We start from the raw sequence: 14,414 nt of genomic DNA on the forward strand, positions 1-14,414 counted from the left end.
TATATTCTGGATACAAGTTCTTTATTAGTAAGTGATTTATAAACTCTCCCCTTATTACATGACTGTCATTTGTTCTTTTCAAAGTGTCTGGGGAACAGAAGTTTTTAATTTGATGAAGTCCACTTTATCAGTTTTTTCTTTTCAGTTACATTTTGCTATTTAAGAAATTTTTATCTAAAGATTTTTCTCCCATGTTTTCTTCTAGAAACTTTATAGTTGCCTTTTATTTCGTCTTACCCCATTGCACTAGTGAAACTTCTAGTACAATGTTGAATAGAATTAATAAGAGTGGACATTCTTGCCTTTCCCGATCTTAAAAGAAACACATTCAGTTTTTCACCATTTGATATGATATGAGCTGTAAGATTCTCATAGATGCCCTCTCTCAAGTTGGGAAACTTCCTTTCTCTTCCTAGATGGCTGAGCATTTTTTGGTTTTGTTTATTTATTTTTTTAATCAGGAATGGCTTTTGAATTTTATCAAATATTTTTTGGCATCCTTGAGATGATCATATAGTTTTTCTTTTCTAGTCTGCTAATATGGTAAATTACAAAGGTTGGGTAACCACAACCTCCATCTAGTTACAAAACATTTTTATCGCCCCAAAATATAACCCCAACCCCTTAAGCAGTTGCTCCCAACTCTGCCATTCACTAGCCCCTGCTGCTGCTGCTAAATCGCTTCAGTCGTGTCCGACTCTGTGTGACCCCATAGACGGCTGCCCACCAGCCTCCCCCGTCCCTGGGATTCTCCAGGCAAGAACACTGGAGTGGGTTGCCATTTCCTTCTCCAGTGCATGAAGGTGAAAAGAGAAAATGAAGTTGCTCAGTCGTGTCTGACTCTTAGCAACGCTGTGGACTGCAGCCTACCAGGCTCCTCTGTCCACGGGATTTTCCAGGCAGGAGTACTGGAGTGGGGTGCCATTGCCCTCTCCGCCACTAGCCCCTGGCAGCGCTAATCTGTGTTTAGCTCTGTAGGTGTACCTATTCTGAATATTTCATATAAATGAAAGAAGAATCCTACAGTATGTGACCTTTTATATCTGGTTTCTAAATGTTCTGAGGCTCATCCATGTTGTAGCATATATCAGTACTTCATTGCTTTTATGGATTAATAATATTCCATTGTATATATGTACCACAATTATTTATCCATTCATCTTTAGTTTGTTTATGGATTTTTAGGTTGTTAACACCTTTTGATCATTCGTGTACTTGTTTTTCAAGTACATGAATTCAAGTATGTTTGAATACCTGTTTTCAGTCCTTTTAGGTATATAACTAGGAGTAGAACTGCTGGTTCGTATAGTAGTTCTGTGGTTAACCTACTGAGGAAGCACCAAACTGTTTTCCATAGCAGCTGACCATTTCGCAACCCCAGTAGCAATGAACAGGGGTTCTAATTTCTTCACATCCTTACTAACGCTTACTTTCCATGTTGTTGGTTGTGGCCATCTTTGTGGATGTGAAGTGGTATCTCACTGTGGTTTTGATTTGTATTTCCCTAATGACTGATGATGTTAAGCATTTTTTCATTTTCTTGTTGGGAAAACTGGACAGCTACATGTAAATGAATGAAATTAGAACAGTCTCTAACACCATACACAAAAATACGCTCAAGATGGATTAAGTGCCATTTTGGTAAGCCTAGTAAGGCCAGATACTATAAAGGTCTTAGAGGAAAACATAAATCACACCAAGATTTTTTTGGCTCCAGTTCCTAAAGTAATGAAAATAGAAATGAACAAATGGAACCTAATTAAGCTTAACAGCTTCTACACAGCAAAGCAAACCGTAAATAAAATGAAAATATATGACAAAATAGTTTCAAATGAAGCAACCAACAAGGGATTACTCTCCAAAATACACAGACAACTCATGCAGCTCCATGTCATAACACAAACAACCCAATCAGAAATGGGCGGAAAACCTAAACAGACATTTCTCCAATGATGTCATACAGATGGTCAAAGAGCACATGAAAAGATGCTCAACATCATTAATTATTAGAGAAATGCAAATCAAAACTACAGTTAGGTATCATCTCCTTGTAGACTGGTCAGAATGACCATCATCAAAAAAAATTACAAACAGTAAATGCTGGAGAGGGTGTGGAGAAAAGGGAACCATCCTACACTGTTGGTGGGAATGTAAATTGGTACAACCACGATGGAGAACAGTGTGGAGGTTCCTTAAAAAGCTAAAAATAAAGCTACCGTATGATCCAGCAGTCCCACTCCTGGGCACATATCCAGAGAAAACATAGTCTGCAAAAGTGCATGCACCCTAGTGTTCACTGCAGCGTTATACAATAGCCAAGACAAGGAAGAATCCTAAACAGCCATCAGTGGAGGCGTGGGTAAAGAAGACGTGGTCCACATATACAGCGGAACTACCACCCAGCCGTAAAAAAGGATGAAATAATTCCATTTTCAGCAGTGTGCTTGGACCAAGAGGCTATCAGTAAGCGAAGTAAGACAGAAAAAGACAAATATCATATGGTATCACTCATATTTGCAATCTAATTTTAGTTTTTTCTTAATATGTAGATTTATTGAAGTATAGTTGACTTACAACGTTTCAGGTACACAGCCAGGTGATTGAGTTACATATATATATATATATATATATATATATATATATATACACATACATACAAACATGTTATTTTTCAGATTATTTTCCTCTATAAGTATTACTAGATATTGACTATATTTCCCTGTGTTATACAGTAAAACTTTGTTGCTTGTTGCATGTCTGTTTTTTAATTAGAACTATAGCACTCTGTTCATACTAGGTCAAATAAGTGGAATCAAAATGTCCTAAATTTTTAGCTAGGCAAAAACTCACAAGTTTTCCAAAATATATATTATATTATACATACTATATATACAAAAGGTTTTCTACTGTGCTTGATAAAGGCTTGAGAAAGAACATCAAAAAAGAGAGACGAAGAAATGGAGAACATAAACTAAGCGAAATGGGAGCCCTGAATATGAAATAGAAAAGTAAACTGAACCAGATAAAAGTACAGATCGTTATGCAGTCCCGTCGTTTTGTTCCTTTGTTTTTGTTTTCAAAATTAATTTATTTTAAATGAAACAAAGATGAATATTTTCAGTGCTAAAAGTTGCAGTTTCACAAAGAAGATAGACATCATAATCCATTAGATACCTTAACAAAGAAAGATACATAAAGCAAAAATCAGAAGAAATATAAGGAAATGGAAAAAATTGATAATCATAGTGAGAATATTTTATCAAGTGCAGAAAAAAGACTAGAAACATCTTGAATGATGTCATGAATAGTTTAATTATAATAGATTGATATTTAATTTATTTATATTATGCATATCCTATACACATTTATTTAAAATTTTTTATTTCATACATTGTTATTAGATGTCTATAGGATACTTAGAAAAATTGGCAAAAAGATAAACATTACTAAATTTCAAAAAGTAGAATTCTTTTTTGTGTGTGCGATTAAATTATACATATATGCATGTTATTTTTGAAATTATTTTCCATTATGGTGAAAAACAGGGAAGCCTGGTGTGCTGCAGTTCATGGGGTCACAAAGAGTTGGACACAACTGAGTGACTGAACAATAGATTATTACAAGATATTGACTATTGGCCCCTGTGCTATACAGTAAACCTCTGTTGCTTGTTGCATATCTATTTTTTTTAATTAGAAATCTAGCATTCTATTCATACTAATTCAAACAAGTGGAATCAAAATGTCATAATTTTTTTAGTTAAGCAAAAATTCATAAGTTTTCTAAAATATATGTTATACATATTATGTATATAAATATGTATACAAAAGCTTTTCTACTACACTTGATAAAAGCTTGGTTGGTTGGTTTAGTCGCCATGTCATGTCCGACTCTTGCGATCCCATGGACTGTAGCCTGTCAGGCTCCTCTGTCCATGGGATTCTCCAGGCAAGAATACTGGAGTGGGTTGCCATTTCCTTCTCCAGGGGATCTTCCCAACCCAGGAATCAAAGCCAGGTCTCCTGCATTGCAGGCAGGTGATTTACCAACTGAGCTATGAGGGAAGCCCCAATAAAAGCTTGAGTTCACTTCAGTTCAGTTCAGTTCAGTCGCTCAGTCGTATCCGACTCTTTGCGACCCCATGAATCGCAGCACGCCAGGCCTCCCTGTCCATCACCAACTCCTGGAGTTCACTCAGACTCATGTCCATCAAGTCAGTGATGCCATCCAGCCATCTCATCCTCGGTCGTCCCCTTCTCCTCCTGCCCCCAATCCCTCCCAGCATCAGAGTCTTTTCCAATGAGTCAACTCTTCGCATGAGGTGGCCAAAGTACTGGAGTTTCGGCTTTAGCATCATTCCCTCCAAAGAAATCCCAGGGCTGATCTCTTTCAGAATGGACTGGTTGGATCTCCTTGCAGTCCAAGGGACTCTCAAGAGTCTTCTCCAACACCACAGTTCAAAAGCATCAGTTCTTCAGTGCTCAGCCTTCTTCACAGTCCAACTCTCACATCCATACATGACCACTGGAAAAACCATAGCCTTGACTAGATGGACCTTTGTTGGCAAAGTAATGTCTCTGCTTTTGAATATGCTATCTAGGTTGGTCACAACTTTTCTTCCAAGGAGTAAGCGTCTTTTAATTTCATGGCTGCAGTCACCATCTGCAGTGATTTTGGGTGTGTGGAGGTATATTTTTCTTGTGCAAAGCTTCACTCATTCTGAGCATAGCCTGAATCGTAACTGGCTTTTCTCACTCCTCAGCTGCAGATGTGCTCACCAGCTCCTGTGCTCCTCCGACTACTGCATGGCGTTCCGTTGGAGAGAGGGACGACCCTTTGCTTAGCCAGGGCCTGTGGCCAGGTGCTCTGCACTCTTTGCAATGTGGTGGATGTCCTTGTTCTTGGCAGGCGCTGTCAATGGTTGCATTCTCCGTGGACAGGGTCCCAGAGTAGCTACGATGGTCAAAGGTGTACATCCATGCCAGCTTCCGCCTTCATGCCACCCATCTGTTGCTCTGGAGCTCGTCCTCCAAACCTTGGTGCATCACACAGAGGGTCACCGTGCCCTCGAGCTCTCCTCCTCTGTCCACTGGCTGGCCCAATAATCAGCCTGTCTTCCTCCACGGCTCTACTCTGGGCTTCCCCCGACTCCCACATCTTCCTGCGGTTTCCCTCATGTCAGCCAAGTCCCCCGGATGGCCAAGCGCCTGCCTGAGTAGCCACACCCTTGCCGTCCACACATCAGCACGGTCTGTGGGCATCTCCTTGCCCAGGATGCAGCCACTCTCTCCACCCCCTGATTCAGCTCATCCTACAGTCAGGACTCTCCTCTGTCCATTCTTCACCCAGCAGAGACCTGCCAGGCCCATCCCACAGCACTTGACCAAACCTGCCTCTTGCTCGGCCCCTGCCCCACGGGGAGGGCGCTGCTCACCTTGCTCTCGCCACGGTGGCCTTGCTGCTCTTGGCTTGCTCCCTTCTCTGGGGCCTTGACACCTGCTGCCCCCCTGCACAGTCCTTCCCCAACTCCCAGGATGTCCCGCCCATGTCTGGTCCTTCCTTCCATTGAGTTTCAGAGCAGATGTCGCCTTGGCACATCAGCCTGTGCGCTGGGCTTCTTAGAACCATTTTGTAGAAGAGAATGTGAGAGGGAAAGGGACCTCCCCAGGGACTCACAGCTAAGGGCCAAATGCATGTCTGCCCTGGTCAGCCTATGTGTTCCCACAGCGCATAGCTGATGGGGTGTAGCCCACCCGCCGCTGCTGGCGGTGTACTCCAAAACCATGTCTGTCTCCAGAGCCTCAGGTCTCAGGATTCTTGCCATTGCACGTGCAGAATCTCAGCTCAAGCAGACGCAGGTGAAGCACAAAAGGAGGATGTCTTTGCGTCTGTAAATAAAAAGTCTAGGGGTGCACCTATGGCTGATTCACGTTGATGTTTGGCAGAAACCAATACAATATTGTAAAGCAATTATCCTTCAATTAAAAATAGGTGAATATTTTTAAAACTAAAAAGAAAAGTCTAGGGGTGGACATCAGACACAGCTAGCTCTGGGACCTGGTCCCTGGCCCTCTGCTGGTTGGCTCTGCTTTCCCCACTTGGGCTTCCTTTACCAGAAGGCCCTTGGCAGCCTTACGTTTACCTCCTGTCCCTCCTTTTCCCAAGCAGAAGGCAGAGTCTCTGCTCCAACAGTTCAAATTCCTGTCCCAGGAATTGTCTGGTGGCCCACCCTAGTGAAGTGCCTACGCATGGATCTGTTCCTAAGGCTAGGGGTGGCATGCCCTGAGTCTCTCTCTCTGTCACTCAGTCGTGCCCAACTCTTTGCGACCCCATGGACAGTAGCCGGCACCAAACTCCTCCATCCATGGGATTTTCTAGGCAAGAGTACTGGAGTGGGTTGCCATTTCCTTCTCCAGGGAATCTTCCCGACCCAGGTGTCGAACCCAGGTCTCCCACATTGTAGACAGACGCTTTACCGTCTGAGCCAGCAGGGATGCCCTGAGTGGCTGCACCCGAATCACACACCCATCCCAAAGCACTGTAGGGAAAGCTAGTTCCTACCCCAAGTAGCCACTGGGGCACATGCCCTTAATACCACAGGCAAGAAAGAAGGGACAGAATGGTCTCTGATGCCATAAGGAGGCATAGATGCTGAGTAGGCAGAAGCCACAGAGGCCCATGACCCTGGGCCGCTGCAGCAGAGGCCAGGTCTTGGTGTGGACAAGAAGGAATCCAGGTGCTTCCTCTCACTTCCCATGCCCTAGCCTCACTTAGTCCTGGAACCGCTGTAGCCTGGCCAGAGGGACTTTGCAGACCCTCACCTGAGGACCTCTGCTGGGGCTGCTTGGACTGAGAGGAGGCTTGAAATGGAGCCAGTTAACAGGCTGCTTCCCAAGAGGAGCTGTCTCTCTAAGGAGACTCCATTGCTCTGTGGCTGTTACTAAGTAGCTCCTGTTGTCCCATGGCCTTTAGGCTAGCATCCCCCTCCCCACCCCTCTGCCAGCCACTCCTTTCTCTCGCCGAGTCTCACCCCCACATCTCAGTCACCCACATGCTGTCAAAGTGGTCATCCCTGGATGCCCCCGCTCTGTGTAGCCCCCACCTCCAGGACCAGAGGGGGCCAGGAGGGTGCTCAGATGGGCCTGGCCTGGACAGCTAACCCTGCCAACATGCTGATGTTTTCAGAGTGTCTTTGTGGCGGAGTCTTTCTGAAGTGTTAGCCCCAGAAGTGCCGGTCCCCTGAGCAGCAGGGCCCATCTGCACAAGCAGCGATTCCTCCCCACCTTATCCTGGCGACTCTTGGAGGTGTGACATGTGGTGCCTGGGCTGGCCTGGCAGCCCACACAGCCCAGTCTTTGTTGTCCCGTGTCTTTGTTTTCCCGAAGACACAACTGATAGCCGCTTGGGCCAAGACAAAAGTAGCACTCAGCATAGCTGGACCATTCAGTGCCCTTGCCAGGCCCTCCATGGACTGGAGCCCACGTGGAACATGTACCTAGGCAAGGGCACGGCCTGTGTGGCCTCTGCCTCAGGGGCCACCTGCTGCTGGAGGTTGTGGCCAGCTGAGGTCCCTGTGGGTCTCGGGCATGTCAAGGAAGCAGCTTGGTTCACCTGAGACTCCGAGACTGGAGGACCTATAATCCACCTCAGCGCCAGCCGCTGTCTTCAGGGGCCAGCAATGCCGAGGACTGGCTGTAATACATTTATTCTCTCTTGAGTCACTCCAGCAGTGCTGAGCGCTGACCGCCTTAACATTATTCACTCTTCAGTCACCGACATGTGTCAGCATGCTTATTTGAACACATTTTCAAAAGCACATGGCCAGCACATTAGACCCATGAGTTCATAGATACTATCAGTAAGAATGATACTAATTTTAAAATGTGAATTGACACGAAGAACATGACTAAGTGAATAGCTGTGCAGAGAGTCGTCAAGCCTGGAAATATGAAAATGATCCTGGAATGTGTCATTCAAAAAACACTGGAGTGAAGGGTGTCATGTCCTGAAGGTCCTGAGCCTGGTTCTTGGAGGGATGCAGGGGGCTGCACAGAGCAGGTGTGCAGAGGACAGGTGTGCACAGGGGAGCCTCACCCTTGTCACCCTTCTGATACCTGGCATATAGGTGTCCCCAGCCCTGCGAAGACTTCTCCTAGTGGCTGCCTTCACTTCTTCACACTCCTCCTTGGCGATTCCTTGCACTGAAACATGTGGCCCAGGGCCCGGAGTGGAGGAGGTGGCATGAGCTGGGTTCTGGGTGACACACTGTGTCCTGGCCTGGCTCCCCCAGCTCCCCACACTGCAGTGCACAAGTCACTCAACCACAGTCGCCTCATAGGAAACAGGGAGGATGAGAGCAGCGGCGTGGTTGGACACAGAGGTTTGAGGGAAGAGGTAACCGTATCTGGGCTGTGAGTTGGTTTGGCACGAGGCAGCTGATTCACACCAGTGTCTTCCTGTCCACAAGTGAGGTGGTGCGCTGTGTCCACTTTATTAGGAAGCTCTGAGGTGGGTGGGCCTTGCCCGAAGGCTCTCAGATGGGTGGCAGTTGGAGGGTCCCCACTTCTGGGACTCCTCTAGGTGGAGGATTTGGCTGGTTGGGCATCAGAACCACCTGGGCTGTCCAAAGCTGGCGTGAGACCTCAGCATCTGCATTTTCCAGGAATGCAGCTCCAATTGATGACCAGCCTTCCCCAGATGCTGAGGGCAGGGACAGATGTCCAGTGCTCACATCTGATCAGGATGACCCTACCCCTAGGGTGTGGTGTTGGAGAAGACTCTTGAGAGTTCCTTGGACTACAAGGAGATCCAACCAGTCCAGCCTAAAGGAAATCAGTCCTGAATATTCACTGGAAGGATTGATGCTGAAGCTGAAGCTCCAACACTTTTGCCATGTGATGTGAAGAACTGACTCATTTGAAAAGACCCTGATGCTGGGAAAGATTGAAGGCAGGAGGAGAAGGGGATGACAGAGGATGAGATGGCTGGATGGCATCACTGACTCAATGGACATGAGTTTGAGCAAGCTCCAAGAGTTGGTGATAGACAGGGAAGCCTGGTGTGCTACAGTCCATGGGGTCTCAAAGAGTTGGACACAACTGAGCAACTGAACTGAACTGAACCCCCAGTGTAAGAGGTTTCATCTTTAGAGGCAGAGGCTCACTGGCTTTTGCAAAGGTGGCCACGCCCAAGTGCTGTCTTTACACAGGACTCAAGCTCTAACGCCACTGCCTCCCTGACTGTCTTTTAGGACAGTGGCTGGGGAGGCCCTGCTCTGCATGGACCCCCAGCGTTGGCCATGTGCACTGGGCCAGCCTCAACTGCCTGTGATCTCAGTAGCCCCCCATCCGGCCTGGGCCTTTCCCACACAAGCTGCCTGGGTCTCTGCATGGAGAACCTCTCAAGTCAGAATCCATCCTGGCTGTGGGCTACCCCAGACCATTTCAGAAGTCAATAAAAGCCCAATATTAGTTTGAATCCATGGAAGGGGTGGGGGCTATCTTGTCCCCCACCAAGTCCAATTAGGTGTCCTAGCACAGGTCAGGCCCTCTCTCTGAGCCTCAGTTTCCCCTTCTGTGACAACCATAAGACCCCTTTCGTGTCCCCCTGCAGGTGACAATCAAACTGCTTTTCAGCAGTCCTAGAGGGAACGAGATTCACAGTCACATCTGTGCACATGCTACATGTGCTGGCCGTGGGTGAGGGCCCCCCAAGTTCAGAGGCTGCAGCGCAGGCCAGGACTGACCCGGAATGCCCAGCCGAGCCACCGGTTTGGGCCTCGGATACACTCACACATCCTCCCAGCTTCTCTGACAAGAGCCTTTTCTCTGTACTCAAGGTTCCTGAGAGAAGCCAGAGAAGAATAGTATGTTTCTTTGTTTTATTATAACACGGATGACTTCATTCTTCCCAGAAAAGACAACAACGAATTTGTTAAAGTTCAGCTGTGAGAACTTCCTCTTATAGCAGGAATGAGGGGTATTTTAAAAGCAGCTTCTTGCTTCCTGGAGCTATTTGCAGCTGAGTGGCCCTGCTTGCTGTTGCCTGGGCCCTCCTGCTCCAGTGCTGCCATCCATCGGGTGGCGGGGGGCGGGTAGTGGGGGTGCTGCTGCGCTCTCTCCTCGTCATTCAACTGCCCAATGCTTTGGGACCATCCCATAGGTTTTAATTACTTCCTTCAGATTTCCAAATTCAGGGAGAAATGAAATTATTTCTCTGTCTGTTAAGATGTTTCCTGCCTCTCGGCTGGAACCACCATCTTCCAGAAATTTGCCAAAATGAGCAACACAAAGATGAAGCGGAGGAACACCCACGGAGTGACCTCTGGGCCTTTTAGAAAACATGGAGTTGTTCCTTTGGCCACATACATGTGAATCTACCAGACGGGTGATATTGTGGCTATCAAGGGAATGGGTACTGTTCAAGAAGGAATGCCCCACAAATGTTGCCATGGCGAAAGTGGGCGAGTCTGCAGTGTCACCCAGCATGCTGTTGGCATCATTGTAAGCAAACAAGTCAAGGCAAGATTCTTGCCAAGAGAATTAATGTGCGTATTGAGCATATTAAGGACTCTAAGAGCCAAGATAGCTTCCTGAAATGTGCGAAGAAAAATGATCAGAAAAAGAAGGAAGTCAAAGAAAAAGGGACTTGGCTTCAGCTGAAGTGCTGGCCTGCTCCACCCAAAGAAGCACACTGAGGACCAATGGAAAGGAGCCTGAACTCCTGGAGCTGATTCCTGCGAATCCATGGCACGATGGGCGTAAAAATAAAGACCTAGACCTTACGAATGTTTATCTTAATTGAGTAGGGGTGTTGTGTCCCTTCCCCGAGGAAATGCTTAGGACACATTTTAATTGTGTCCAAATTCAGTGCTGCTGCTGCTGCTGCTAAGTCGCTTCAGTCATGTCCGACTCTGTGCGACCCCATAGATGGCAGCCCACCAGGCTCCCCCGTCCCTGGGATTCTCCAGGCAAAAACAGTGGAGTGGGTTGCCATTTCCTTCTCCAGTGCATGAAAATGAAAAGTCAAAGTGAAACCACTCAGTCGTGTCCGACTCTTCGTGATCCCATGGACTGCAGCCTACCAGGCTCCTCCATCCATGTGAGTTTCCAGGCAAGAGTACTGGAGTGGGGTGCCACTGCCTTCTCCGCCAAATTCAGTGGGTGATGCGTTTTTAAATGTAGTGTTTTTTCTTCCTAAAAGATGTAAGATAGCTTGCTGTTCAAGCTAATAAACTACTATATATATGTATCTATCTTTCCAGACCCCTGACAGACGTCTCTAGCTAGGAGCAAACGTCCTAGGGAGCAATGTCTGTGTGACCCCCAGGGAGATGCAGTCAGTGCGAGGGTCTGGTGTCTGGTCTCCCAGAACACTGGGTCCCCTGAGGCACCCGAACCCCAGTGACCACAGAGGGCTGAATCAGGCCAGCCAGATGATGGGGACAGCAGGCTGGTGGCCTCCCTGGGTAGAGGGACAAGTGCCAAGAAAGAATGGAGGCTTGATGTGGCTGGCTCTTCTGAGCTCTTCAGTAAAGGCAGAAATGCTGATTCTCGTGAAAACCCTTGTGTAAACAAGGTCAGCAGATCCACCGTTTACAGGGGCAGGACACCTGACCCCTGCTTGTCAACCTCTTGGTTTACCTGGAGTGACCATCGTGGATGCGCTTGGCAGCTGCCCGCCTGGATCAGTATGAGGGACACAAGTGGTGAACGGCACCCTCCCTGGCCACGAATAAGTAGGTGAGAGAGCCACACACGGACCACAGGCTTTGCCCAAGGACAGATTGCCCAGAGGACTGTGTGAATGGCATGGGAGCCCAGAAAGGGAGCTGTGGCCATTAGCAGGGCTGAGGGGATTGAGTCAGGCTCCCTGGAGGAAAGGACAGCAGGTTGAACTTTGGCCTCTGCCATCCAGGAAGAGAGTACAGCGGTGCAAAGGCCTGGAGGCAGGGAGGGTCCAGAGAGGCCGGACGGAATGCTGGTGGGCAGGTGGGAGGGCCACAGGGCAAGAGGCCACACGTGTGGGGAGGAGATCCAGGTGGGCTCCAGCTCCCGGGGGGAGCCTGGCAGGGATTCTGGAGAAGGGAGAATGTGGACCCAGTTCTTTTCAGGCTGGGGCAGGAAGTCCCTGGCTGGGCTTGACGGAAGGGTCTGAGGGGAGTCAGTGGGCAGCAGCACCTGTGAATTTTGCACACCCCAGACTGTCCTAACTGCTGGGGATCCCTACACCTCCATGCCCCCACTTCCTCAACTATCTCGTCATTCCTGGGCCCTGATAAGACAGCTGAAGGTGCACTTGGCCAGCTCAGAGAGGCCTGACCTCAGAGAAAGGCTGGATAACCCAAGCAGCAGTGGAAGGCTAGGCAGCTGGGGCAGTTCTTGCCTGAAGGAGGCAGAGAAGCAAGCTGGTTCAACCTCCTGGCCAGGAGCCTGAGTACATCTCGTCACAGAGTGGGCAGCACCGTGCCCATAGAGCAGGGACTCTACTTCTGACCCCAGTAGATCCATCAAGGGGGGCTATTATGAGCCCACTTTATAGATGCAGAAACTGAGACTCAGACAGGTGAGGAGGCTGTTCCACACCAGGCAGTGAGGAAGATCCCCTCCCTGCTCCATGTAGCCCACAGAGCTCATCCCCTAGCCTCCCAGGCTTGCCTCCCCTGATACTGAAACAAATCCCAGAAGCCACAGGGATAAAAAAAATAAAGCCTTTATTTTTGCCGACTGTTTCTTGTCTTTGAAAATGCCTGAGAGGCGTTTGTGAAGAGGTGTGGGTGACTCATGCAGAACGTGGAGATGCGATTAACTATTTTTGCCTCAGACTCCAAAGACAGATGGGCAGCATCCCTGAGGGTATGCAGGCAGTGGGGGCTGACCCTCAGCAGGGAGGCAGGGCAGTGGTTGCCATGCACAGTGGCCTAGGCAGTCCCGATGTGATCAGTGTTGATGAAAGCAAATCCGTCAGCCCAGAAGGCTGGCTCTGGGTTTGCTGGGGTGTTGTCATCGCCAGGGTTATGCGGGGTCCCAAGGCCACAGGAGGTGGGGACTGTGGTCCTTGTTGATGTCCCCTTCCTCCCAGTCTGCAGTGTCTGAACGTGAGGCTCCTCCTGCCCTGCCACCTCCAGGTGAGCAGGCCCCAGGCCTGGGACCCCCAAAACACTCACACCTTCCAGATTCACCTGAGGCCTGCCTTCAGGGCTCAGCTTGGAAGCTGAAAGTCCCAGGCTCTGTCATCACGTTCGAGACTCAGGCCTGATGAGGAGGAGGCCACAAAACCTAAACTGAGAGTGGTTTCCTCCTCTGTTGCCGATGGGGTCCTCCCTCCCTAAGGAGGTTCTGGCGGTGGGGATCCTGCTCCTGGGCTGGAGGAGGGCCCCAGGATGTCTGGAATGGGGAGCCATGGCCTGGGTCTCACCATGTGGCCCCTGAACCTGGAATCGGGGCCGTGGCTTCCGACTTGGTCTGTCTCCAACTCTCTGGGGCTCAGATGGCTCAGATGGTAAAAAATCTGCCTGCAATGTGGGAGACCTGGGTTCCATCCCTGGGTTTGGAAGATGCCCTGGAGGAGGGCCTGGCAACCCACTCCAGTGTTCTTGCCTGGAGAATCCCATGGACAGAGGAGCCTGGGGGGCTACAGTCCTTGGGGGTCACAGAGAGTCGGACACAGCTGAACAACTAAGCACCAGTTCTCTGGGACTCAAGGGCCCCGATTTGGAACGGCTCCAGTGGGGCAGGGCCCACAGAAGGGTCGTCCTGACCCCAGCCACTCACTAGAGAGAGACACACACGTCACAGCCTGCGGTGAGGAGGGGCCGAGAGCAGGGGGCCGCCTCAGGGCCGCTCCCGCAGCTCCCACCACGCTCACGACTCAGGCCTGAGGAGGAGGAGGACAGGAGAGGGACGTGGGCGGCTGCCAGTGCAGCCCCCGGCTGAAGCGCAGACAGTGGCTCGGCTGAGGCCTGGGCCGGGAGCGCCGTCAGGAGGCTCAGCGGGAGAAAAACCTGGGGCCGGCTGACTCTGGTCGGTCACAGGAGGGTGGGGAGCCTCCCGCGGGGCCCAGGCGGGGGCCTGGGCAGGACAGGCTGGGCTGGGCCTGTCAGCTGGCGGGCGGGCCTGGGGGAAGACTCAGCCGAAGAACAGCTAGCGCTTTCATTCCTGCGTCCTCGATTCACGCATCTCAGTGACAAATGTGTTTTTCACACAGTCTTGAGGTTCATTGTCTGTGGTAAATAAGACTTCTGTTTCCCCTCACAGAATGAGCCACTCTCCTCCCTGGCAGCTGTCGCCTGGCTGGCTAGCCCCACGGAGCCGTGCGGTCACCACTGGTAGCCTTGGCCACTGGCCAGGCGCCCCTGAGCACTTTCTCTGCCCTCCTCTGTCTGCTGTTGCACCAGTCACCTCCTCGTGGCTGTC

At 49.4% G+C, this 14,414-nt stretch overlaps 1 pseudogene; it reads left to right on the top strand.

Annotated features, from left to right (window-relative positions):
* The first annotated feature begins 10,277 nt into the window (after positions 1–10,277).
* Positions 10,278–10,803, top strand: LOC138085541 (large ribosomal subunit protein eL21-like; annotated as a pseudogene).
* The last annotated feature ends 3,611 nt before the right edge of the window (positions 10,804–14,414 follow it).

The sequence above is a fragment of the Capricornis sumatraensis genome, chromosome 9 (assembly GCF_032405125.1).
Source record: "Capricornis sumatraensis isolate serow.1 chromosome 9, serow.2, whole genome shotgun sequence".
Classification (NCBI taxonomy): Eukaryota; Metazoa; Chordata; class Mammalia; order Artiodactyla; family Bovidae; genus Capricornis; species Capricornis sumatraensis.